The sequence below is a fragment of the Mus caroli genome, unplaced genomic scaffold (assembly GCF_978045245.1).
Source record: "Mus caroli unplaced genomic scaffold, Mus_caroli_1 scaffold_2, whole genome shotgun sequence".
NCBI classification, from domain to species: domain Eukaryota; kingdom Metazoa; phylum Chordata; class Mammalia; order Rodentia; family Muridae; genus Mus; species Mus caroli.
The window spans coordinates 170,329,295-170,356,170 of NW_028227257.1; the positions used below are offsets into that span (position 1 = coordinate 170,329,295).

Sequence of the window (26,876 nt, forward strand, 5' to 3'; positions counted from 1 at the left end):
AGTAAAGGTTTATCTGACGCTTTTAAGGGCGGGAAAGTGGAATGCAGTGGATATGAACCCTCTCAATTTTGGTTGACTTTTGTTCAGAATCAGCTGGAAATTATTAATCAAGATGTTCACAATTTGATTAGCTTTAGAAATTTGGCAGACTGAAATTATTGAGGATTATGCTTGTAATCAGAGAGACATTGAGTTTTATTTTTTTTCCAACATAATGTTTCTATTAATCAACATGGCTTCCAGTGGCAACACGGACTATATAGTCCCTTGAGGAGGCTAAAACCCGAAAATTAAGTTCTCTTCCGCTTGGACATCCTGCTGTTGTTCAGAATCAGGTGTCTGGGGTCAGGACCCAGATGAGCTTGGAACTGCTGTACACCACCCTGCTCTTGGCAAAGGCTGCCATGCTGGAACCCTGGGCATGACCATTAGGTTTGCAGCCAGAGCTTCAGCACCGGCCCCTCAGTTGGCAATAGGGCTAAGCCTCCTGGCTGTCTGGGGACCATCCCTTCTCAGCAATGATATGCTCCTTTGCCTGTTGTAACCTCACTCCCATAGCTGTTGCTACTGCAGCTCTAGTTCCCGATTTAAAAAAATATATATTTATTGTTTTCAATACATTCCAACTGCAGTTTCTGGTTCCTCCATTCTTCCCTATGCCCACCCTTCCACTGATTTTCCTTCTCCCTGAGATCCATTCCTCTTCCATTTCCCTTCAGAAATGGGCCTACCTCACAGGAATAGCCACCAAACATCGCATAACATCAGATTCAGAACAACTCTTCTCAATAAGGCTAGTGAGGCAATCCAGTAAAGAGGAAAGGGTTTCAGGAGCAGGTGAAAAAGTCAGAGGAATCCCCACTCTCACTATTAGGGATCCCACAGAAATATCCAGCTACCAACCATAACATATATGCAGAGGACATATAACAAACACATACAGGCTCCATGATTGCTGTTTCAGTCTCTGTGAGCCCCTATGAGCCTTGCTTAGTTGGAGACTGTGGGCAGTGTTCTCCTGACATCCTCTTCCTCTCTGGCTCCTACATTCCTTCCTCCCCTCTTCCACAGGATTCCCCAAGCTTCAAGGGGAGGGAATGGTGGAGATCTTCATTTTGGGCTCTTTCTGTCTAATGTTTGGCTGTGGGTCTCTGCATCTGCTCTCATCAGATGCTGTTCGTGGCATCTTTGATGATGATTGGGCTAGGCACTGATCTGTGAGTATAAAAGGATATCGCTAAAAATGATTTTATTTTCCATCATTGGTCTCTATCCAGCCTCTGATTTCTGGTCATTCAGGAAGGATTGAGCACGGGCTCCCTCTTGTGGTGTGGGCCTCAAATTAAACCAATCATTGGTTGGCCATTCCCACAAGTTCTAAGCCTCTGTTGCCCTAGTATGTCAGGCAGACTGGATAGACTATAGGTTGAAGATGTCATCGCTGGCATGGTGTCCCAGTCCCATCTTTGCTTGGTTACAGAGGATGGCTGGTTCAGGCTCCGAATCCTCCTTTACTAGGAGTTTTTGCTAGGCTCACCCTCCTAGAGTCCTGTGAGTTTCTACTGGACTAGGTTTCCACATCGTCCTCTCCCCACAAGTGCCCTCCAATTCCTGTCTTGTCTCCCTTCATCCCTCTTTACTCACCCCTCCTGCTGTCATTCATACCTGCCTCTAGTCCACTATTTCCTTTTCCCAGGGAGATCCATTCATCCCCCCTTAGAGCACTCTTGTCATTTAGTCTTTCTGGGTCTGTGGATTGCAACATGATTATCCTTTACTTAACAGCTAATGTCAACTTATAAGTGAGTACTTACCATGTTTCTCTTTCTGAGTCTGTGTTGTCTCACTCATTTTTTTCTAGTGATTTGCCTGCAAATTTCATGATGCCATTTAAAAAAAAAAAAACTTGAGTAACACCTTCGTTATATAAATACACCTTATCTTCTTTATCCATTTTTCTGTCAAGGGACATCTAGGTTGTTTGCAGTTTCTTAATATTATGATAGTAGAGCAAGTGTCTTTGAGGTAGGATGGTGCATCCTTTGGTATATGCTCAGGAGTCTTGAGGTAGACCAATTTCAAATTTTCTGAGAAAGCACTATATTGATTTCCAAACTGGCTGTATGAGCTTGTACTCCCACCAGGAATGAAGGAGTGTCCTTGCTCCACATTTCTTGCCAACATGGGCTGTCAGTTGTGTTACTGATCTTAGCCATTCTGGCAGGTATAAGGTGAGCTCTCAAAGAGGTTTTGATTAGCATTTCTCTGATGGCTTAGGGTGTTGAATATTTAAGTGCTTCTCAGTCATTTTGCTTTCCTTTATTGAGAATTCTCTTTAGATCTGAAGAGCTTCTTAAAAACAGGATTATTTGGTTTGTTGATGCCCTAGTTTCTTGAGTTCTTTATTAGCCCTCTGTTGGATGTGGAGTTGGCAAAAATGATTTCCCATTCTGTAGGCTGTGATTTTGTCCTATTGACAATGTCCTTTACCTTACAGAAACTTTTCAGTTTCATGAGGTCACATTTATTGTTGTTCTTAGTGCCCTTTGGTGTTCTGCTTAGGAAGTAATCTATTGTGCCAAGACTATTCCCCACTTTTCTTCTATTAGGTTCATTGTATCTGGTTTATGTTGAAGTTCATTTGGAAGAGAGATTTGTGCTGCAAGGTCATAGATATGATCTGTTTGTTTTCTTCCACATGCATACATCCAGAATCAATTGTTTAAAATGCTTTAATTTTTTCATTGTGTGGATATGACTTCTTTATAAAAAATCAGGGGTCTATAGGTGTGTCGATTTATGTCTGGGTCTTTGATTTGATTCTGTTAGTCAGTGAATCTCTTTTTATGCCAATATCATGGGGTTTTGCTACTATAGCTCTTCAGTACAGTTTGAAGTCAGGGATGATGATAACTTTGGAAGTTCTGTTATTGTTCAGGTCTGTTTTAGTTATCCTGGTTTTGTTTCCATATGAAGTTGAATATTGTCTTTTCAGGATTTTAAAGGAATTATGTTTAAATTTTGATGCAGATTGTATTGAATCTTCAGATTCCTTTAGGTAGGATGGCCACTTTTACTATATTAAGCTACTGATCCATGAGCATGGGAGATCTTTCCATCCTTTGATGTCTTTTTCTATTTCTTTCTTCAAAAACTTGACTTTTTAGTCATACAAATCTTTCACCTTGTTGGTTAGGGTTACCTCAAGATGTTTTTTAATATTTGCGGCTACTGTGAAGAGTGTTGCTTCCCTAATTTCTTCTCAGTTTGTTTGTCATTTGTATATAGGAGGGTTATTGTTTTTTTTTTTTTAATTAAGCTTAATCTTGTATCAGGTGTGCATCGGCTGTAGGAGTTTCCTATTAAATATTATATCATACATACATTATCATTTCTTATAAATATATGTTATGTATATTATCTGTGAATAGCAATACTTAGACTTTTTCCTTTCTAATTTGTATTCTCTTGATCTCCTTCACTATCTTATTGCTCTAGCTAGAACGTCAGTTACAATATTGAATAGATATGGAGAAAGTGGCAGCCTTGTCGTGTTCCTGAGTTTATTATGAGTTTCTCCCCATTTAATTTGATGTTGGCCTTAGGCTTGTTGTAAAATTCCCTTTATTATATTAAGGTATGTCCCTTGTGTTCCTGATCTCTCCAAGACTTTTAACATGAAGGGATGCTGGATTTTGTCAAAGGCCTTTTCAGCATCTAATGTTGATCATGTGGGGTTTTTTTTTGTTTATATGGTGGATTACATTGACAGATTTTCGAGTGTCAAACCATCCCTGCATCTCTGGGATGGACCTACTTGGTCATGGTGGATGATGTTTTTGATGTTCTTGGATTCAGTTTGTGAGTATTTTGTTGAATATTTTTGTATCAATGTTCCTGAGGAAAATTGGTCTGTAATTCTCTTCCTTTGTTGAATCTTTGTGTAGCTTGAATATTGGGGTGACTGTAGACTCATAAAATTCAGTTGGTTTCAGTTTCTTTTTTTTTTATCATTGTTTTGGTCTTATTTATTTTGCTAACATGATAATCTCCAGTTCTATTCCTTTTTTGGAAATAACATTGTTTCATTAATTTAGCTTTGAACCAACAGCTTCATAAATGCTAAGCAAGCACAATATCACTAAGCTAAATCCCTATTCCTGTATGTACTATTTATTTTAAGACAGGGTAGCACTAAATTGCTCAGGATACACGTTAATTCACTCAGTAGACTGGGCTGGCCTGACTCTGCTTCAACAGTAGCTGGTAGGTTTACCTGGTTTTATTTTTACTGACTGAATAATACTTCATTTATTTTTATGTGCATATATATGTACATATACATATATATGTACACATACAACAATGGAATATTATTCAGTCAGTAAGAACAACACAGACACATATATCTTAAATTTTTCTCCATCCACTTACACATTGATGAAAATCTACAATAACTCCACAAAGTGGATATTGTGAATAATGCCTCAATAAACATAGATGCACAGGTACTTCTATTATGTGATTTTATTCTTTGTGTGTGTGTGTGTTGGGGTGTGCAGTGAACTTTATTGGTGGTATTCAAGAGATTAAGGCTTCCTAGTCTCCTCCTGTTATGGGGGGAGTCTGGGTCAGAAACTGTGCAAGAAATACTCAGTGTCAGGGGCTGAGTTGGGACAGAGACTCCTCAGCAGACAGAGGCTTCTCTCTTGCTAATTGTGTCCTTTCTAGGTTGGTTGGTCCAGGGCTTCATACTCTTTGGAGACCACATAGGCCAGGTCCGCCACCCTGTTGCTATAGCCATAGTCATTGTCATACCAGGAAATGAGCTTCACAAAGTTGTCACTGAGAACAATGCCAGCCCCAGCATCAGAGGTGGAGGAGTGAGAGTTGATTTTGAAGTCGCAGGAGACTACCTGGTCCTCAGTGTAGCCCAGCATGTCCTTTAGTGGGCCCTTGGATGCCAGTTTCCCCACCTTCTTGATGTAATCATAGCTAGAAGCTTTCTCTAGGTGGTATGTCAGATCCACAATGGACACATTGGTGGTAGGGACATGGAAGGCCATGCCAGTGAGCTTCTTGTGCAGCTCTGGGATGGCCTTGCCCGCAGCCTTGGCAGCACCAGTAGATGCAGGGATGATATTCTGTGCATTCCCATGGCCATCACACCACAGCTTTCCAAAGGAGCCATTCTTGTTCTTCTGAGTGGCAGTAATGGCATAGACTGTGGTCATGAGTCCTTCCATGATTTGGCTTCTGTTTCTAATTTGTGGAATAATTTGAGGAGTGTGTTAGATATTTGAAAGTCTGGTAGAATTTTGTGCTAAAACCATTTGGTCCTGGGCTTGCTTTTATTTATTTATTTATTTATTTATTTATTTATTTATTTATTTGGGAGAATTTTAGTGACTGCTTTCATTTTCTTAGGGGTTATAGGCCTATTTGAATAATTTATCTGATCTTGATTTAATGTTGGTAAGTGCTATCTACTGAGGAAATTATCCATATCTTTTAGAATTTCCCAATTTTGCAGGGTACATGTTTTCAAAGATTTAATAACTTTATGGATTTCCTTGCTGTGTGTTGTTTTTATTTATGATTTTATTAATTTGGATATTCTCTCTCCATTTTGGTTAGTTTGGATAAGAGTGTGTTTATCTTGTTAATTTTCTTAAAGAACCAGCTCATTGTTTCATTGACTCATTATGTTGTTCTCTTTGTTTGTATTTTATTGATTTTAGCCCCAAGTTTGATTATTTCCTGTCCTCTACTCATCTTAGGTGGTGTCATGGTTTGAATATGATTGGCCTAAGGAGTGGCACAATTAGAAGGTTTGGCATGTTGGAGTAGGTGTGACCTTGCTGGAGTGTCACGTACTTTGGTTGAGTCAGTTTGACATAGCGAAAGCTGGGAAACTGACCTATGAAGCAGTGGGTTTCAAAGGGAACTCTCTTCCTGAAGTCTGACATTTTTCTCCCCAAAATTTTAAAAATCATAATATTAATCCTCCACTCACCGTTAGTCTAATGTATAGACTCACGTGCACTCTATTAAGCATTACCTTATAGTAAATGCCTTTTAAGATTGTATTCTAACATAGCTAAAGCCTTTTCCCAGTGTTCTTAGATTCCAGATAGCAACAAGGAGTTTAACCTATTCAATAACCAATTAAGTACTAGTCATTATTTTACCTATCTACAGAAAGAGACTGGAATTCTCACTGAGATAGAAATTCTTATTACAGACTATATTCCGTGCCAACAGCAAATTAAGTTACTATACTGAAAAATGGGAATTCTCCAGACATAGATAAGTATTAACAAGGCCTAAGTCCTTGACACTACTTTATTCCTGAAGCCAGGCAAGGGTTAAAACTCCTCTAGCCCAATTAACTCTAAAGTACTAAACTCAGCGCTGACCCCAGCAGGTTCTAATCTCTAAGATAAACATAGTCCTTTTGTAGTCACTCCTCTTACATCTGGAGGGATGCTGATCCCTAGCTTAAACTTTGCAGTCACTCCCTTTGCACCTGGGAAACTTCAATGTACCGTATCTGTTATGTTTTACAATTTATGATATTCGCTGTAATATAATTAGTCTAAGCTCAACCAGACATTACATTCAGATTCAACACCTCTCTTGTGTGCTGGATTCTGTCTGTCGTCATCTGACTCTTTGCCTATCTGCTCGAGAGACTCGTTCTTACGCAGGCACAGAAAAAGAAGGTCTGCGGCACTGGAGTAGGTGTGCCAGTGTGCACATGGGCTTTAAAACCCTCATTCTAGCTGCCTGAAAGCCTGTCTTTCCTGTCTGTCTTTGGATGAAGATGTAAAACTTTCACCAACTCCTGTACTGCTTAGACACTGCCAAGTTCCAGCCTTGATGATAATGAACTGAACCTCTGAACCTGTAAGCTAGCCCCAATTAAATTCTGTCTTTAATTAATAGTTGCCTTGGCCATGGTGTCTCTTCACAGCAGTACAACCAAAATTAAGACAAATGTGCTTACTTCTTTTGGTTCTAGAGCTCTTGTGTGTGCTGTTAAGATGCTAATGTGAGGGGCTGGTGAGATGGCTCAGTGGGTAAGAGCACCCGACTGCTCTTCCGAAGGTCCAGAGTTCAAATCCCAGCAACCACATGGTGGCTCACAACCATCTGTAACAAGATCTGACTCCCTCTTCTGGAGTGTCTGAAGACAGCTACAGTGTACTTACATATAATAAATAAATAAATCTTAAAAAAAATTTAAAAAAAAAGATGCTAATGTGAGCTCTCTCTATTATGTTTATGTAGGCATCTAGTGCTATGAACTTTCTACTTATCACTGCTTTCCTTGTGTCCCATAAATTTGGGTATGCTGTACATTCATTTTCTTTGAATTCTAGGAAGTCTTTAATTTTTTTCTGTCTTGACCCAGAGGTCATTCAGTAGAGTTGTTCATTTTCCATGACTTTGTAGGCTTTCTGTTGTTTCTTTTGTTGAAATTCAACTTTAATCTATGATGATGTGATAAGATAGGGATTTATTTAAATTTTATTGTATCTGTTAAAAACAGCTTTGTGACCAAGTATGTAGCTGTTTTTGGAAAGAGTTCCATGAGGTGCTGAGAAGAATGTATACATTTTTATGTTTGGGTGAAATGTTCTGTCTGTACCTTTTATGTCCGTTTGGTTTATAGCATCTGTTAGTGCCAGTATCGATCTGTTTATTTTTGTCTGGATGACCCGTCTGTTAGTAAAAGTGGGGTATTGAACTCTCCCATTATCATTGTGTGAGGGACAATGTGTGATTTAAGCCTTAGTAATGTTTCTTTTACAAATATAGATGTCCTTGCATTTGGGGCATAGATATTAAGAATTGAAATAACAACTTGGTGGATTTTTTCCTTTGATGAGTATGAAGTATATTTCCCCTTAATTATTAATTTTCTTTGAAGTCTATTTTGTAAGATATTAGATTGGCTACATAAGCTTGTTTCTTAGGTCCATATGCTTGAAAATTTTTTTCCATCCCTTTATGCTAAGACAATGTCTATCTTTGTTGCTGAGGTGTGTTTCTTTTATGTAGCAGAGTAATAGATCCTGTTTTCACATCCTTTCTGTTAGCCTGTGTCTTTCTATTAGGAAATTTCATCCATTGCTTTGAGAGATATCAATTCATAATGCTTGTTTGATTGTTAATCCTCCTTCTCCTCCTCCTCCTCTTCCTTCTCTTCCTCCTCCTCCTCCTGTTGTTGTTGGTGGTGGTGGTGGTGATGGTGGTGTATGTGTGTGTTTATTTCCTGTGTTGTCATGGGTATATTTAACACCCTTGTTTTGGAGTTTTCCTTCTAGTAACTTCTTCAAGGCTGCATTTGTGTGTAGATATTGTTTAAATTTTATTTTATTATGAAATATCTTGTTTTCTCCTCCTATAGTGATTGAGTATTTTGTTGGGTATAGTAGTCTGGGCTGGCATGTGTTTTCTCTTAGAGTCTACAAGACATCTATCTGTTTGTGTAGGCTTAGATTTTTTAAAAACCTACTTTTAGTAAGGGTTCAGGAGAGGAAAGATACTAAGTAGGACATGGAGATGTGGACCTGTTTAGGAGTAATTCTTTGGGGTGAGCCCAATTTCCATTTGTCAAGATACCAGCTGTCCAGTTCAGGGTGCCAGGATAGCAAACATGAATCAGTAGTGGTGGCAAGATCTAGTAGAAACAGCCAGGCCTTCACTGAATTGGCATGAGTCCATGGGAGCAACTAGGGCCAGCTAGGAGGCCAGGAGAAGTTCTCTGCAGTGCCTCACTCAACTATATGAAGATTAGTAAAGATGAAGATGAAGATGCAAGACCAATGAAGTGTTGCAAAGCTAGCTATGCAAGCAAGCCTGTCTCTGTCTGTTGAGTCTTATTCTCTCTCTTCAAATATCATGTGTCCTCCTATGGGTCTTGCCTTAGCAAAGCATCACATGAGTCTCTCTTAGCAAAACACCATGTGAGTCTGTCTTAGCAAAAACATTATGTGAGTCTGTATCACCTGTACCCCTGTAGTTCCTGTTCACTTACCTAGACTTTTTTCATTTCCAAAATTTCCTCAGTTTGTATTTCTTTATGTTACTCCCAAGTGCTGGATTTAAAGGCTTGCACCACCATGCCTGACGACATTATTATTAAAGTTTACAATTTATCAAACTGCAGAGAATTAGCGACAGGGGTATGTGATCCCAAGTGGTACACCTCTAACACAACACCTACACCTAAGTCTCAGGGAATACCAGGAAACAGGGAATGAAATTACTGAAGAGCCAGATGACCAGGAAGTCTTCTGTGACATGGAACAGAAACTGTATTTATGAAATGTCAACACTGGTTTGAGTTTTGAGTCTTCAAATATATGCAGTAATGCTCATTTTAAGTAAAAAGTATTGTAGATGGGTGTGCCAGTTACTTTGTGTTGCTGTAACTTATCATCATGCCTAAATGATCTATGCTTTAGGTGTTCAGATTGAATGTCCATAATGTTGAAGGAGGCATAGCAGCATCACAAAGCTAACAGAGCACATTAACCTTATGTGGAAAGAAGAAAGAGCAATCTGGAAGTGGGACAAAGCTATAAACTATCAAAGACTATCCTCATTGATGTCCTCCAGCAAGACTCTACATGCCAAATTTTCCAAACCTCCTGTCTTAGTCAGGGTTTCTATTCCTGCACAAACATCATGACCAAGAAGCAAGTTGGGGAGGAAAGGGTTTATTCGGCTTACACTTCCATGCTGCTGTTCATCACCAAAGGAAGTCAGGACTGGAACTCAAGCAGGTCAGAAAGCAGTAGTTGATGCAGAGGCCATGGAGGGATGTTCTTTACTGGCTTGCCTCCCCTGGCTTACTCAGCCTACTCTCTTATAGAACCAAGACTACCAGCCCAGGGATGGTCCCACCCATCCCCCTTGATCACTAATTGAGAAAATGCCTTACAGTTGGATCTCATGGAGGCATTTCCTCAACTGAAGCTCCTTTCTCTGTGATAACTCCAACTGTGTCAAGTTGACACAAAAATAGCCAGTACAATTGACCCCTTGTCAACTTGACACACAAACACATCACTAGTAAGCCTCAACCCTTACATTCTTATTCATCCCCAAGATCTAAATAACTTTAAAAGTCCCACAGTCTTTACATATTCTTAAAATTTCAATCTCTTTAAAATATCCATCTCTTTTAAAATCCAAAGTCTTTTTACAATTAAAAGTCTCTTAACTGTGGGCTCCACTAAAACAGTTTCTTCCTTCAAGAGGGAAAATATCAGGGCACAGTCACAATCAAAGCAAAAATCAATCTCCAACTGTCCAACGTCTGGGATCCAACTCACGATCTTCTGGGCTCCTCCAAGGGCTTGGGTCACTTCTCCAGCCATGCCCTTTGTAGCACACACATCGTCCTCTGGGCTCCAGATGCCTTTACTCCACTGCTGCTGCTGCTCTTGGTGGTCATCTCGTGGTACTGGCATCTCCAAAACACTGCATGACCCCTTCAGTCCTGGGCCTTCAATTACAACTGGGGCTGCACCTTCACCAATGGCCTTCCATAGCCTCTCACAGTGCCGAGCCCGAGCTGCTGTGTGACCCCTTCATGCCTTCAAAACCAGTACCACCTGGGTGACCCTTACACATTACCAAGTCCCACTGCAGAAGGAGTACAACCTTGCCTATCTCTGGAACACAGCCTCCTTGTGCTTTCAGAAAACACTTCCCAGAAGATGTCACCTCAACGATGCTGGTCTCTTCTTAATCACCGCTAATTTCTTAGCTCCAGCTAACCAGCATCAATAGTCCCAGTAATGCAAAGTTTTTGCTTTAGTAGTTCTGGTATCTTGTTAATCACAGCTGATTCTTCAGCCCCAGCTAACCAGAACTACAAAATCTTCACAATAAAAACAGCAATGGCCCTGAAGAGAGTCTTTAATTTTCCCCCTGAAATTTCACAAACCAGGCCTCCATCTTCTGCACTGTTCTCAGCATTATCTTCCAAGCTCCTACACATCTGACAGAGCTCTCAACAACGAATGGATCTTCAAGCCCAAAGTTCCAAAGTCCTTCCACAGTCCTCCCCAAAACATGGTCAGGTTGTCACAGGAATACCCCACTCTGCTGGTACCAATTTGTCTTAGTCAGGGTTTCTATTCCTGCACAAACATCATGACCAAGAAGCAAGTTGGGGAGGAAAGGGTTTATTCGGCTTACACTTCCATGCTGCTGTTCATCACCAAAGGAAGTCAGGACTGGAACTCAAGCAGGTCAGAAAGCAGGAGTTGATGCAGAGGCCATGGAGGGATGTTCTTTACTGGCTTGCCTCCCCTGGCTTACTCAGCCTACTCTCTTATAGAACCAAGACTACCAGCCCAGGGATGGTCCCACCCATCCCCCTTGATCACTAATTGAGAAAATGCCTTACAGTTGGATCTCATGGAGGCATTTCCTCAACTGAAGCTCCTTTCTCTGTGATAACTCCAACTGTGTCAAGTTGACACAAAAATAGCCAGTACACCTCCCAAACAACATCTTCACCTGGGCACCGTGTGTTCAAATGTTCAATGTCTCTGGGGACATTTCTCTCTCAAAGTACCATCATTGTAGGAGTGAAACGCAGAAACTAGAGAAACACCTGTCACTAGACATGTTACATGGCACTAAATATTTGCTACAATTGTTCTGTATCTCAAACAAAGATTCTGCAGTTCTGGATATATCACATGAAAATGTCTGATTTCATGGTTACTGATTCTTAGCACTTTAGGGTCCAGTGGAAGCGAGCAGAGAACACTGATTCCTTGTGAAATTATGTCCACCACTGAGAGAGTGCAGCTTCCACAAATGGTTCTACAGATGTTCCAAGATTTTACTTTGTAGTACTTTTGCAGTCAGATAATAAAGCAACACAAAACAAGTCAGCACAAAAGAAAATGCTTTAAAGTACTTCCATGTAATTTAAAGACTGGAAACATAGTTCACTGACAGCATGCTTGCCAGGCATGCATGTGGTTCCATGTTTAATTTTCAGCACACACACACACACACAAACACAAAGAAATTTAAACAGTCCAAAGGCTAAACTCAGATGGTGTTTCTCCAAGTATCTCCCTGAAATTATAATTTCAAAACACTACCAAATAGCATGCTTCTGGGCAAAGAAAAGGTACCAGTTAACCATTTGATGAGTCCAGGGATGAAATCTGCCTACAGTGTTAGAATGAACATATTATCATTTGTGCTTCTTGAAAGAACCAATAACGGAGGGAAAAGCCTACAATATAGAGTTTGGGAACATGGGAACTCTTAAGGCAGCAGGAAGGGGCTGGAGGGTGAAAAGAGAGGGGGAAAGTAAAGTAGTTTTATTTCAATGAAATACTTAGATCAAAATTGTTGAGAGTGTACTTGTTTTTCCATCTGGGTATCCACAGATAAGTTTCCCAGCATCTAGTAAATAACCTACCATCCAAGATCCTGCAAGGAATTTATTAAATTCAGTGGGTCACACAGAATATAATGTTAAGAACAAGGAGGACCTGTTGAGATGAAAGTGTAGGCAGGTAAGAGGCCTAAAACTGACAAAAATATATTACACATATTATGAAATTATACAACAAAGTACTTAAAACAAAATATAAGAATATAGTCAATTTATAGAAAAATTAAAACAGCGGAATAGTAGGTAGCATTCCCTTTGTAAGAAAGGCTCAGGATATAGAAGCCCTGGCTGATCTAAAACTCACAACATAGAGCAGGTTGACCTGGAATATGATATGAATTCCCTACCTCTGCCCCTATTTCCCCTGGGCTACAGGGGATACAGCCATGCCTGGCTCAGTAACTCAAATTCTCTGTAGAGTAGCATTTATCAGTAGGTTTGATTAGATTGTGGTCTCAGCATTTGATCTGTGGAGGCAGGAAGAACAGGAGTTCCATGCCATCCTCACTTGCATAGAGACTTCAAGGGCAGCCTGGGATATGTGAGATCAATCCTAGGAGCAGAGCATAGCAGAGCCAGCTACAGTTCTATTTTCCAATGCAGCCCAGTGAAGGTGAGTAATCCCAAAGGAATCCCTAGGTCTTCTGCAAGTCTGTGGACTCTTTTATCCTAATTGGGCTTCCTTGTGTGGTCTCAGTGAGAGAGGATGTGCCTAGTAATGACGTGACTTGATGTGTCAGGGTGAGTTGGAATTCAAGAGGGATCTCTCCTTCTCAGAGAAAAGGAGAAGGAGCTGTATGTAGAAGGAGCTGTATGTAAGGGGCTCTTGGGGAAAGAGGTCTGCCTGGATGTAAAGTGAATAAATTAAAGGAAAAAAATAACATCCAGCAAACAACCACTATAACATAAATACTGTCTTTAAGAAGGAGATAACAAATTGTATAGAAGACAGAGACAATAAGTTTTAGGTAATGCTTCCAATTATATGAGTAACTATGCTGAATGCTCTATAATTTCCTGTTAAAGATATTCTTACATCCATAGAACTGCTCTTCACTCATCATGATTTCACAGACATATTGAGATACTGAAATTTCTATTAAAAATCTACATTAAATCTATATATTATAGTCTGTGATGCAGACTATAACCACCTAATTTAATATGAGATGCATAAATTTTATATTTGAAAAAATGAATCATCCCATATGAAAATAGCAATTGGTGACTTATGGAATATTTACCTTAAATTTCTTTAATTCAGAAACACTTCACTGTTATAATTCTCAGAGGCTGTGCAAAGCTATGAAGAGGTAAATGTATGGGCAGAGGAGCAGTTGCAGTGGAGGGATGATTCCCAAGAAAGTTTATGCTGAATTCCTTGAATGGAAAGTCCATTTCTTCTTACAACACTGCAGACCCTGCTTAGTTGTGAACACTTCACATGAGTATGGAACTCACATCAAAGACTCCAATGAAACAACAGTCATCCTATTTGTTGAGTCTGACCTGGAATCCAGTGATAGCATCTATACTTCTGATCAGCAACTCTGGAACATCACCAGACTAGGAGGAAAAGGTAAAGAAGAAGACATTGAGCAGAGGCCAGAGGAGGAATTACATCTTGAGAACAGAAGGCAAAGAGAAGGCAGCTCCAGGAGACACAATATTTTAAAGAATTTTGGTGGTCTGAAAAGTTTTGGCCCTCATAGATCTGTGTGTTTGGATGCCTGACCCATAAAAAATGCCACTATTAGGAGGTGTGACCTTCTTGGAATAGGTATGGTCTTGTTGGAAGAAGAGTGTCAGTGTGTACGCAGGTTTTGAGCTCTTGTAATGCTCAAGCTCTGACCAGTATGAAGGAGAGCATCCACCTCTCCTCCAGGACCAGGGCTACCTGAAGATGACTGTCTCACCCTGGCTGCTCCTGCTATCCTCAGCCCTGATACCTTCCTGCCTGAAATGGATGACTCCTTGCCTGCTTACTGCTGTGCAGACATCCTTGTGGAAGAAACTGGGATCCATAGTGATCTATGCAACCATCCGTGGCCAGGCATTCCAAACTGGTACACAAAAGTAGCTTCCTAGTAGAAGGCCATTCAGATGGAAGGAGTTACAGAGACAAAGTTTGGAGCTGTGTCAAAAGGATGGACCATCTAGAGCCTGCCATATCCAGGGTTCCATCCCATAATCAGCTTCCAAACGCTGACACCATTGCATATACTAGCAAGATTTTGCTGAAAGGACCCAGATATAGCTGTCTCTTGTGAGACTATGCCGGGGCCTAGCAAACACAGAAGTGGATGCTCACAGTCAGCTATTGGGTGGATCACAGGGCCCCCAATGGAGGAGCAAGAGAAAGTATCCAAGGAGCTAAAGGGATCTGCAACCCTTTAGGTGCAACAACATTATGAACTTACCAGTACCCCGGAGCTCTTGACTCTAGCTGCATATGTATCAAAAGATGGTCTAGTCGGCCATCACTGGAAAGAGAGGCCCATTGGATTTGCAAACTTTATATGCCCCAGTACAGGGGAACGCCAGGGCCAAAAAGTGGGAGTGGGTGGGTAGGGGAGTGGGTGGGATGGTATGGGGGACTTTTGGGATAGCATTGGAAATGTAAATGAGGAAAATACCTAATAAAAAGTATATAAAAGGAAAAAAAAGAAGTTGGGGTATACCTATGTTTAATGCACTAAAAGGGTTAATAAAGATTTCACTGGAACATAAACAAACAAACAAAAAAAGATATGTTTGTTTGACTGTATTTTCCAGGGATTTATAAATTTCCTTTTTAAAGGCCTCTTTCATCTTCATAAGATTGAATTTAAGGTCATTTCCTTGTGTTTCAATGAGAATATCCACTGCTTGCTACAGTAGGAAAGATGTGCTCTAAAGGTGTTACTGCCCTAGCTTCTGTTGACTGTGTTCCTTTTTCTTCTTTAATCATTTTATTCCTTTACATTTCAAATGATATAACCCTTCTCTGTGTCCCCTCCATAAAGCCCCATCCCATCCACCCTCTTCCCCCTCCACTTTGCCTCTGCGAGGCTGCTCCTGCACCCATTCACCCACTCCCACCTCACCACTCCAGCATCCTCCTACCCTGGGGCATCAAGATCTCATAGGACCAAGAGCCTCCCCTCCCATTGATGCCAGATAAGGCCATCCTCTGTTACATATGTATCTGGAGGCATGGATCCTTCCATGTATACTCTGGTTGGTGTTTTAGTCTCTGGGAGCACTGGGTGATCCAGTGAGTTGATATTGTTCTTCCAATGGAGATGCCATCCCCTTCAGCTCCTTCACTCCTTCCCCTAGCTCTTCCATTGGGGTTCCTGAGCTCAGTCCAACAGTTGTCTGTGAGTATCTGCATCTGTATTACTCAGGTACTTGTAGAATCTCTCAGCGAACAGCCATATCAAGCCCCTGTCAGCAAATGTTTCTTGACATCAGCAATAGTGTCTGAATTAGGTGTCTGCAGATGGGATGGATCCCTAAGTGAGCTGTCTCTGGATGGCATTTCCTTCAGACTTTGTTCTACTTTTTTGTCCCTGTCTTTGCTTTGGACAGGAACAATTCTGGATTAAAATTTTTGAAGTGGGTGGGTGGCCCCATCCCTCATCTGCTGACTGTGCCTATATTCTGGAGGTGGTCTCTATAGGTTCCATCTGACCCTTTGCTGGGTATTTGGGCTAAAGTCATCCCTGTTGGGTCCCTGGAGCCTCTTACTTCCCTGTAGTCTGAGGTATTCTAGTAGCTACCCCCCCCCAGTTCCCCATCCTCAAACTGATTCATATTTCTATTCAACTTTCTAACTTTCTCTACTTCTCTCCTATCCCTTTCCAGACATGAACCTGTCCCCCTTTGTACCTCCCCCTACTCTCTTCCTCATAGGTCCCTTCCTCCCTCTACCTCCTGTGTCTATTTTGTACCCCCTTTATTATAGAATTAAAGAATTGACATGTTGGTCTTTTTTATTCTTAAGTTCCATATGGTTTGATGTAAGGAGCCGCCTTCACATTCGCCATTACAAGATGGCGCTGATGGCACTGACACCCGTGTTCTAAGTAGTAAACAAGCAAGCTGCGCATGTGCCAGGGTAGCTTTCCACGCCATGTGCTCTGCCCTTCCCGTGACGACAACTCCGGCCGATGGGCTGCAGCCAATCAGGGAGCGACACGTCCGAGGCGGAGGACAGTCCTCCATAAAAGGGACGGTTTCCGCCATACTCTCTCTCTCTCTCTCTCTGGCTCCCTCTCTGGCTCTCTTCTCCACTGGCTCCTGAAGGGGTAAGCAATAAAGCTTGTGCTGCAGAAGATTCCGGTTGCCCTGAGCGTGTTCTTACCAGGGGGAACAAAAAAGTGGCAGGCAATAAATGGTGCCGAAACCCGCGAGCTACTACATCATGGGGAAGGAGCGGTTAATGAAGTGTTCCCACAAAACAGACTGTTGAGAAGGATCCGGTGTGGATTCAGAACTCTTCAGCTGGGGAACTGTGGTAATGAAGTGTTCCCGCAAAACAGACTGTTGAGAAGGATCCGGTGTGGATTCAGAACTCTTCAGCTGGGGAACTGTGGTAATGAAGTGTTCCCGCAAAACAGACTGTTGAGAAGGATCTGGTGTGGATTCAGAACTCTTCAGCTGGGGAACGGACGCGTGTTACAGCTTTACAAGGTATGTCTGGTCTTGAACTTTCTCTAGTGTTAAAAGCCCTTTTATTTCTTTTCACATGTCAACAAGCGGTTAAGGTGGGGTGGAGAATTCTGAACGAAATTCAAGACAGTCTATCAGAAGTAAAGCGGGGAGAGAGAGCAGGAAAAAAGAGAAAGCATGGTGCGCCAAATAAGTACACAGGCCTTTCCACGGGTCTTGAACCCGAGGAAAAGTTAATGTCAGGGAAAAATACCTGGGGAGAGATTAGAAGGAAAGAGGAGAAAAGAGATGAGTTTAAAGAGCCAGTTCTTAGTAGCTGTAAATCAGATAAAGAAATTAGCCCTTCTGAGGAAACAGACTTAGAGGAGGGAGCAGCTCGTTATGAGAGAGAAATGCGAGCTTATAGGTCAAGAAAGAAGCCAAAAGCGGCTGGCAAAGGCCAGCTTGCTGCTCGGCCTCTGGGCAGTTGGCTTCAAAGTCATAGTGCACCTCCGCCCTATGTGGAGCCCCCGCCCTGCGTAGTGCGTCAGCCCTGCGCAGAGAGGCAGTGCGCAGACTCTTTCATTTCAAGAGAGGCACAAAGGAAGATACAACAGGCATTTCCGGTCTTTGAAGGAGCCGAGGGTGGGCGTGTTCATGCTCCGGTAGATTATACACAGATTAAAGAGCTTGCCGAATCGGTCCGTAAATATGGAGCCAATGCTAATTTTACCTTGGTGCAGTTAGACAGGCTTGCTGGCGAGGCATTAACTCCTGCCGATTGGCAAATGATTGCAAAAGCCGCTCTCCCCAGTGCGGGCAAATATATGGAATGGAGAGCACTATGGCAAGAGGCTGCACAAACGCAGGCCCGAGCAAATGCTGCCGCTTTGACTCCAGAGCAGAGAGATTGGACCTTTGACCTGTTAACGGGTCAGGGAGCTTATACTGCTGATCAAACAAATTATCACTGGGGAGCTTATGCCCAAATTTCCTCCACGGCTATTAAGGCCTGGAAGGCGCTCTCCCGAACAGGTGAAGCCACTGGACAATTAACAAAGATACAGCGGCTGAATGTCATTGTTCAGAGCCAGATAGGCCCAAATAAATGGTTAAATGGAAAAATGTTTTAAGTAACAAATGGAAAGGACCGGATCCTATTTTGATAAGATCCAGGGGAGCTGTTTGTGTTTTTCCACAGAATGAAGACAACCCATTTTGGATACCAGAAAGACTCACCCAAAAAATCCAGACTGACCAAGGAATACTGATGTCCCTCGTCTTGGTGATGTCCAGTGCGACAACAACAAAAGGAGAGCAGCGTTGGGAGATACAGAATTGGACAGCTAAATTTGAACAGACCCTTTGAAAATTGAGACTTGCCCCACGCACTTGGACCTGTCCCTGACCTAAGGACTATCTTTTCAACATTTTCCTTCTTTAAAGAATGGGTGGGGGTGGAATTATTTGGAGCTGTTCTTTGCTGTGGATTAGTGTTGCTTCTCTGATTGGTCTGTAAGCTTAAGGCCCAAACTAGGAGAGACAAGGTAGTTATTTCCCAGGCGCTTGCAGCACTAGAACATGGTGCTTCCCCTGATATATGGTTATCTATGCTTAAGCAATAGGTCGCTGGCCACTCAGCTCTTGCACCCCACGAGGCTAGTCTCATTGCACGGGATAGAGTGAGTGTGCTTCAGCAGCCCGAGAGAGTTGCACGGCTAAGCACTGCAGTAGAAGGGCTCTGTGGCATTTATGAGCCTATTCTAGGGAGACATGTCATCTTTCAAGAAGGTTGAGTGTCCAAGTGTCCTTCCCCCAGGAAAAACGACACGGGAGCGGACCAAGACCCCTTTGGGTGATGAGCCTGGGAGGAGGTTTTGTGTAAAGCCCCTATTTTACACACTGGGGATTTGACCTCTATCTCCACTCTCATTAATATGGGTGGCCTATTGCTCTTAAATAAAAGAAAAGGGGGAGATGTAAGGAGCCGCCTTCACATTGGCCATTACAAGATGGCACTGATGGCACTGACACCCGTGTTCTAAGTAGTAAACAAGCAAGCTGCGCATGTGCCGGGGTAGCTTTCCACGCCATGTGCTCTGCCCTTCCCGTGACGACAACTCCGGCCGATGGGCTGCAGCCAATCAGGGAGCGACACGTCCAAGGCGGAGGACAGTCCTCCATAAAAGGGACGGTTTCCGCCATACTCTCTCTCTCTCTGGCTCCCTCTCTGGCTCTCTTCTCCACTGGCTCCTGAAGGGGTAAGCAATAAAGCTTGTGCTGCAGAAGATTCCGGTTGCCCTGAGCGTGTTCTTACCAGGGGGAACAAAAAAGCGGCAGGCAATAGTTTGAGGGTTGTATTTAGGTATTTGTAGCTTTTTGGGCTAATATACACTTATCAGTGAGTACATACCATATGAGTTCTTTTGTGTCTGGGTTACTTCACTCAGGATGATATTTTCTAGTTCCATGAACTTGCTTACAAATTTTAAGAAGTCATTTTTTAAAATGTTGATTGAGTTCTTATGCTGTCCTTTACCCATCAGGTTATCCCTGGATATTCCTGATGTAGCAGCTATTGGGATGGGATTTAACCTTTATATTCCTGGTGCATCAGGCCTCTGGTAGGCAGTCTTGAGATTGACAATGGAACTAGGGGAGCAAGGCAAGTTTCCCAGCATCAGGGTGTTTGAAGGTGACACAGCAGGTAGAGGGTTGGGAGGAAAGGTCTGTAGGGAGGTGGTAGGACAACAAAGCTGGAGGGAGTAGACAGCATTCCACTCTGCACAGCTAAGTGTGTCCCAGATGATTCAACCAGCAGTGGAACAGGTACAGGAAAGGGATCTAAATTGTGTGTTTCTGATTCAATAGTTCAGATTAAGGTGGGCAGGGGGAAGCAGGACTAGGAGGCTCCTGCAGCAGTCTCTCAATCCTCGGGGGAATTCAGGGTCCCGGTACTCAGGTGGGCAAGGAGTTGGCAGAAAAATGACAAACAGACACAAACACAGAGAGAGTGCTGTATCTGAATGTAATTTCTCAAAACGAGCATCAGACTTATGATACAAAAGAAAAAAAAAAAAAAAGAAAGCTAGGCGATACATCAGCCAAGGTACATCAAGATGCATAATGGTGCTTTACAAAAAACAGAGAAAATGCATACATAAAAGCTTACAGGAGCCAGGCAGTGTTTATAACTGAGATGAGATCAGCCCTATCTAAAATCAACTATTCACAGGAGCCAGGTGAAAGGGCTGATATGACCAGGTAAAATACTAGTATATTGTTAAACCCACCACCAGGGGTCCCTTAGTAAATACCCAATTATGTTATTCTTTTGGGCCTAGTGAAAAAACATGTGCCAGGGGAGTTCCATTCTACTAACCCTTTCATGAATAATACAATACTCTATCTAGTTCCTCCTTAAACCACAACCTTCTTTCTACTATTATGTAATTTAGGCTGCCATTCCTGTCTGTAATGAGAATTCTAAGTTTACTATTTTGAACTAGCCCTGAGATTTCTAGCTCTTATCCAGCAAACTGTGCGATGCCTGATCACTATCAACACTGGGGGCATTTCGTCTGAATGAGTAACATTCTTATGAAATTCCAAGCCCAGGGTCAGTTTAAGGACTTCCTAGGAAGCAAAGTTTAACCTAAGTCATTCCTTGGAGGCACCTATAATAAAACAATACTGAAAGAAAGCACACAGATCCATTAATCAACTATTGTAAGGATGAATTTGGAGCATTCATGTTACGGGATACCAAGACTCCAAGAAAATAAGTTTCTGTGAAACGTTTTGCCTCAGGACTGCAGCCAAACTTTTGGATTTGCCACACAGACTTCACTGGAGTGGGTGTGGCAGGCTCCAGCCAGGGACAGAAGTCTTCTCAGAACATCTGTAAGTGACCCAGAGGACTTCTTTTTTTTTTAAGATTTTATTTATTTTTATTTATATAAGTACACTGTAGCTGTCTTCAGACACACCAGAAGAGTGCATCTGATCCCACTACAGATGGTTGTGAGTCACCATGTGGTTTCTGGGAATTGAGCTCAGGACTTTTGGAAGAGCAGTCAGTGCTCTTAACTGCTGCGCCATCTCTCCAGTCCTCTTTTCTTTTTCTATTAATCATTTTATTCATTTATATTTCAAATGATATCCTTGTTTCCAATGCATGACCCCCATTCCATCTGCCTTCCCATTTGCCTCTTTGAGGATGCTCCTTCACCCACTCACCCACTCCCACCTCATTGCTCTAGAATCACCCTACAATGGGACATCAAGCCTCCACAGGACCAAGGGCCCCCCTCCCATTGATGCCAGAAAAGGCCATCCTCTGCTACATATGTATCTGGAGTCAATGATCCCTTTATGTATACTCTTTGGTTGGTGGTTTAGTCTCTGGGATCTCTGGATGATCCAGTGAGTTGATATTGTTCTTCCTATGGGGATGCAGTCCCCTTCAGCTCCTTCACTCCTTCCCCTAGCTCTTCCATTGGGGTCCCTGGGCTCAGTTCAATGGTTGGCTGTGCAATGGTTGGCTGTGAGTTTCTGCATCTGTATTAGTCAGGTGCTGGCAGAACCTTTCAGGGAACAGCCATACCAGGCTCCTCTCAGCAAACACTTCTTATTATCAGCTACAGTGTGGGGATTTGGGGTCTATAGGTGGGATGGATCCCTAGGATAGGCAGTCTCTGTATGGTCTTTCCTTTAGTTTCCTTTAGTTTCTGTTCCTTTTTTTTTTTTTTTTGTCTCTGTCTTTCCTTTGGACAAGAACATGTCTGAGTTAACAATTTTGAGATAGGCAGGGGCATTGCTTATCTACTGGAGGTGGACTCTACAGGTTCTATCTCCCTTTTGCTGGGAATTTTGGCTAAAATCATCCCTGTTTGGTTGTGGGAGCCTCTAGCTTCCCTGGAGTCTGGGATGTTCTAGTGGCTGCCCCCAGTTCCCCATTCACAATGCTACATATTTCTATTCAATTTCCTGACCCTCCATATACTTCTTTCCTGTTCCTTCCAACCCCTCATCCTGCCTGCTGTTTTTTTTTTTTTTTCACTCCCACACCCATCTCTTTCCCTGGTCCCTCCCACCATCTACCTGCTATGATTATTCTGTTCCCCCTTCTATGTAGAATTGAAGAACTTCAAAGACACTAACTAAACCATAGTTGTCCTATTGGTCATGGACTAAATTGTCTATAAGTAGTACTCATATGCAGAAGGAACTTTAAGCCAGGTCTTGGTGATCAGTTAGATAAACCAGTAAAAGATTTGTTTGAATTAAAGTTTGAAAGTTAATATGATGAATCTAATAGAAGAGAAAATGGGAAAGAGCCTTGAACACATTGGCACGGGGGACATTTTCCTGAACAGAACACCAATGGCTCATTCTCTAAGATCAACAACTGACAAATGGGACCTCATAAAATTAAGAAGCTTCTGTAAGGCAAAGGACATTGTCAATGGGACAAAACAGCAACCCACAGATTGCGAAAAAATCTTTACCAACCCTACATCTATAGAGGATTAATATACAAAATATAAAAGTAACTCAAGAAGTTAGACTCCAGAGAAACAAATAACCCTAATTTTTAAAAAGGGATACAGAACTAAACAAAAAATTCTCAACAGAGGAATCTGGAATGGCTGAGAAGCACTTAAAAAAATGTTCAATATCCTTAGTCATCAGGGTAATGCAAATCAAAACGAACCTGATATTCTACCTCATAATAATCAGAATGGCTAAGATCAGAAACACAGATGACAGTAGATACTGGAAAGGATGTGAAGAAAGAGGAATACTCCTTCACTGCTAGAGGGACTGCAAGTTGGTAAAACCACTTTGGAAATCAATCTTCTGGTTACTCAGAAAATTGGAACTACTTCTACCTGAATACCCAGCTATACCACTATTAGGCATATACCCAAAAGATGTTCCATCATATAACAAGGACTCATGCTCCACTATGTTCATAGATGCCTTATTTATAACAGCTAGAAGATGGAAACAACCTAGATGTCCCTGAACAGAATAATGGATACAGAAAATGTGATACATTTACACAATGGAGTACTACTCAGCTATTAAAAACAATGACTTCATGGAATTCACAGACAAATGGATCATTTTGCCTTAATGGCTTGATTTTATCTGTTTTTGTTACTTAGCAAAATGTAAATCAAATGTAAACTATTATGGTAACCATTTAAAAAGAAGGAAAAATGGACACCTGCCTGCCCATCACATATCATTTATAACTTGTATGACCCCCTATTCAGAGAACCCATCAGGAGACAATGTATGATCTCCAGAAACAATGTCCACTAAAGTATTTAGTACATATTTGTGGGGCATTGGGCTCTGCACAGACAGGCTGGTCTCCAGTTGAGCTGAGGTCTGAACCCCGAGGATAGTGATAATTCATCTTCATGACATGGTAGGCGTTCCCTCATGCTCCTGGAACTCTGGCCCCTGCCTAAGTTACCGGCCCCCACAGCCCCCACAAGAGAAGCATGGTCAGTAGTCACATAGGCAATGGCCCAAGCTTCTGACCTTCAGCTAAACTCCTCCCCAGTTACCTAGCAACAGTGAAAACCATAAAAAGGGCTGTTCAGCCCCTGCTTGCTTTCTTACTTGTCTCTCTCACTCCTTTGTTCTCTTACCTCTCACTTCTCTCACTCCTCTCTCCTCTCTGTCTTCTCTCCTTTCTCCTCTCTCTCTCTCTCTCTCTCTCTCTCTCTCTCTCTCTCTCTCTCTCTCTCTCTCTCTCTCTCTCTCTTCCCCTGCATTTCTATAATAAAGTTCTAAAACCATAGAGAGTCTCTGCTCATCAAGATCCACTGCATGATGCACTCTCACAGGTGTTGGGAACCTCTTCCCTCATCCCTCTCTCCTATAACCCTGGTGGCTTTAGCAAAGTAGCTCCAGGGTCCCCAGGTAGGGCCGCCCCCTGAAGAGTGGGTCAGAGGCTTTAATGCCCACCCAGGGCTGAGTGGAAAGTGTATGGCAGCTCTCCCACGCCTGACAGACCAGAGAATAGGGAAATCTCTGGCGGGGTGTGGGTCTCCCCCCGCTTCCCCTGGGCCCTCCTTTTTTGTTCCCAACACATATTCTGTAACTCCACACAGAAAGAAGCATAGCAATTTATCTGAAAAAAAATCAGCCTGTTATGAAAATGGGGGTGATTAACATGGCTGAGAAAGTGTCTGCAGAGTAAGATGTACATATATCAAAGAGTGGAATTTATTCATTTTTAGCTTTTTGGGGATGCTCAACACTGATTTCTAGAATAGCTATAAATGGAAATAATCTAAATAAGCTCAAACTGAGGAAACAATAACAAAAATATGCTACACATATACTTAGGAATACTATTCAGCTATAAAGAAAAAAATTCAAATTATGACATTTGTAGATCTGATGTATGCCAGACTCAGAAAGACAAATGCCACAGGTTCTCTCTCACCTGTGGTTCCTAGCTACAAATCTTCAGATCTGACAATACAACTGGAATAATAACAGAAACCAGGGAACTAAAATGGTAAACTGAGGGGCAGTGGAGATGGCATGAGAGAGTAGGAGATCAGTACACAAGTGATATGAAGGGAAAAATGAGATAATATGGGGTTTAATTGAAGAGTGTGTGTGGAGGTCAATACAGAAGGAGAAAGAGAGGGAAGAGAAAAACTAGCACTATGGATGTTAAAGGATGTTAAGGGTGCCATAAGGAAAATTTTTATTTAACTAAAATGACACACAAGTGTATATGGCTACATACACATATTTGATCTAAATGAAGCTATACCACTTGAGTAAACAATCCTCTTCCCAATAGCTACAGACTATCTAACAAAACCCTAATACTGGGCTTGAGAAATTCCTTTTTGAATGATAGGTCAAGGTCAAGGGAGTCCAAGAGGCTATTTATATTGCCCTTGATTGTCTCCCAGAGTGTGAAGTCAAGTCCCTCTTCCTGAAGAAACTACCCACTTCAGACCCAGGTCTCAGAATGCGAGCCAGATTTGACTTGCAAGCAACCTTCATATGATTAGCTTTTTAGTACTGAAAAGTACTTTGCAAGTTGCCAAGTAACAGAAGCAACCAATAGTCCTACCCAGCTGTGATGCCTGTGAACTATAGCAATGACCAGCACAGCAAAAAAGTCCTAAGGATACAATAGTGACACCATATTTTAACAGTAATCAATATTTGTCTAGTTGTACTTAAGGCTTTATCAACAGTAGGGAAATCATGCCTGAGACTTGGAAATCTGGCCAACTAACCAGGATTAATGAAGTCATGGATCATAGAAAAGAAATTACTATCCCCACTTTAGTAGATCAACATGATTCTAAACTGTAGTCTAAATAAATATCTTTTATTCACAGGAGAATGTACCTCTCATCTCTTGTCGAAGAATCTTTTCTCTGAAACTGAGGAAGACCATTACCAAAATTTCAAATGGAGAAAATTGCAAAATGCAAAGAACTCATACTGGATTGCCCAGCCCTAATTGATACATCTACAACAAAGCTCCTATACCTAAGCCTTAGGGTACACGACAGAAAAGGGAGAAGAACTCTAAAAGCCATAGGACCAGAAAATCTGCCATGTGATTGTGTTTCCTAGACACAATGGGATAGCTTCATCGATGATACCACAATATGGGTCAAGACCCAAACACTGACATCAAGGAACATGATAATGTGAAAGAGGAAAGTCTCACATGGGCCCTACCCATACACAGAGAACTACATGCAACTATTGACTGCTGAGAGAAGGAAGATTAGTCTTCCTCAAGGATGAGTTTCCTTAAGTTGTCATACACATATAAATAGCCCTATATTCAGTAGTTGTATTAAATGTTACATATACACATATAAAAATACATTAATATCAGGGTATGAATGGGAAGGACATATGAGAAATTAGAAGAATGAACGGAGTTGTGTAGTAAAATTTTTTTTAGTCTGGAATCTTCCATTTTACACTTAAATTTTTTAAGATGAAGAATGTGACAGCAGGGTAAACAACAGAATATTTTAAGATATACTATTTAAAGGAAGGTGAAACAACAGGGCACTTGTTCTAAAGAGAGGTGAAACATTACAGCCTACTCCTAAGCAACAGGGAAATTCAGGAGTAACCAAGTCAAAATATCTTCAGGAATTGCCTGAAACTGAGCAGATTCCCCAGGTCCCTCCCTCCCTATGGAGGCATAGAAACAGTAGAGAGCAAACAAGCCAGACTACCTTGAAGAATCTTAGAAACCCTGTTGCCTGGAAACAGAGACGACTATCTGAGCATACTCATGCTTACTATAATATCTACAAAGGATGGACACTGTCATACCTGTTAGAAACCCTGTTGCCTGGAAACAGAGACGACTATCTGAGCACACTCATGCTTACTATAATATCTACAAAGGATGGACACTGTCATACCTGTTAGAAACCCTGTTGCCTGGAAATAGAGACGACTATCTGAGCATACTCATGCTTACTATAATATCTACAAAGGATGGACACTGTCATACCTGTTAGAAACCCTGTTGCCTGGAAATAGAGACGACTATCTGAGCATACTCATGCTTACTATAATATCTACAAAGGATGGACACTGTCATACCTGTTAGAAACCCTGTTGCCTGGAAACAGAGACGACTATCTGAGCATACTCATGCTTACTATAATATCTACAAAGGATGGACACTGTCATACCTGTTAAGCATCCTGCATGTTGTATAGTATGTTCTAGATTTTCCACCTTTGTTAGCTGTTACCCATGCTGG

The 26,876-nt window shown here is 41.8% G+C and overlaps 1 pseudogene; it reads right to left on the bottom strand.

Moving 5' to 3' along the window:
* Positions 1-4,727: 4,727 nt before the first annotated feature.
* On the bottom strand, positions 4,728-5,246 carry LOC110288115 (glyceraldehyde-3-phosphate dehydrogenase pseudogene; annotated as a pseudogene).
* Between the last annotated feature and the right edge of the window lie 21,630 nt (positions 5,247-26,876).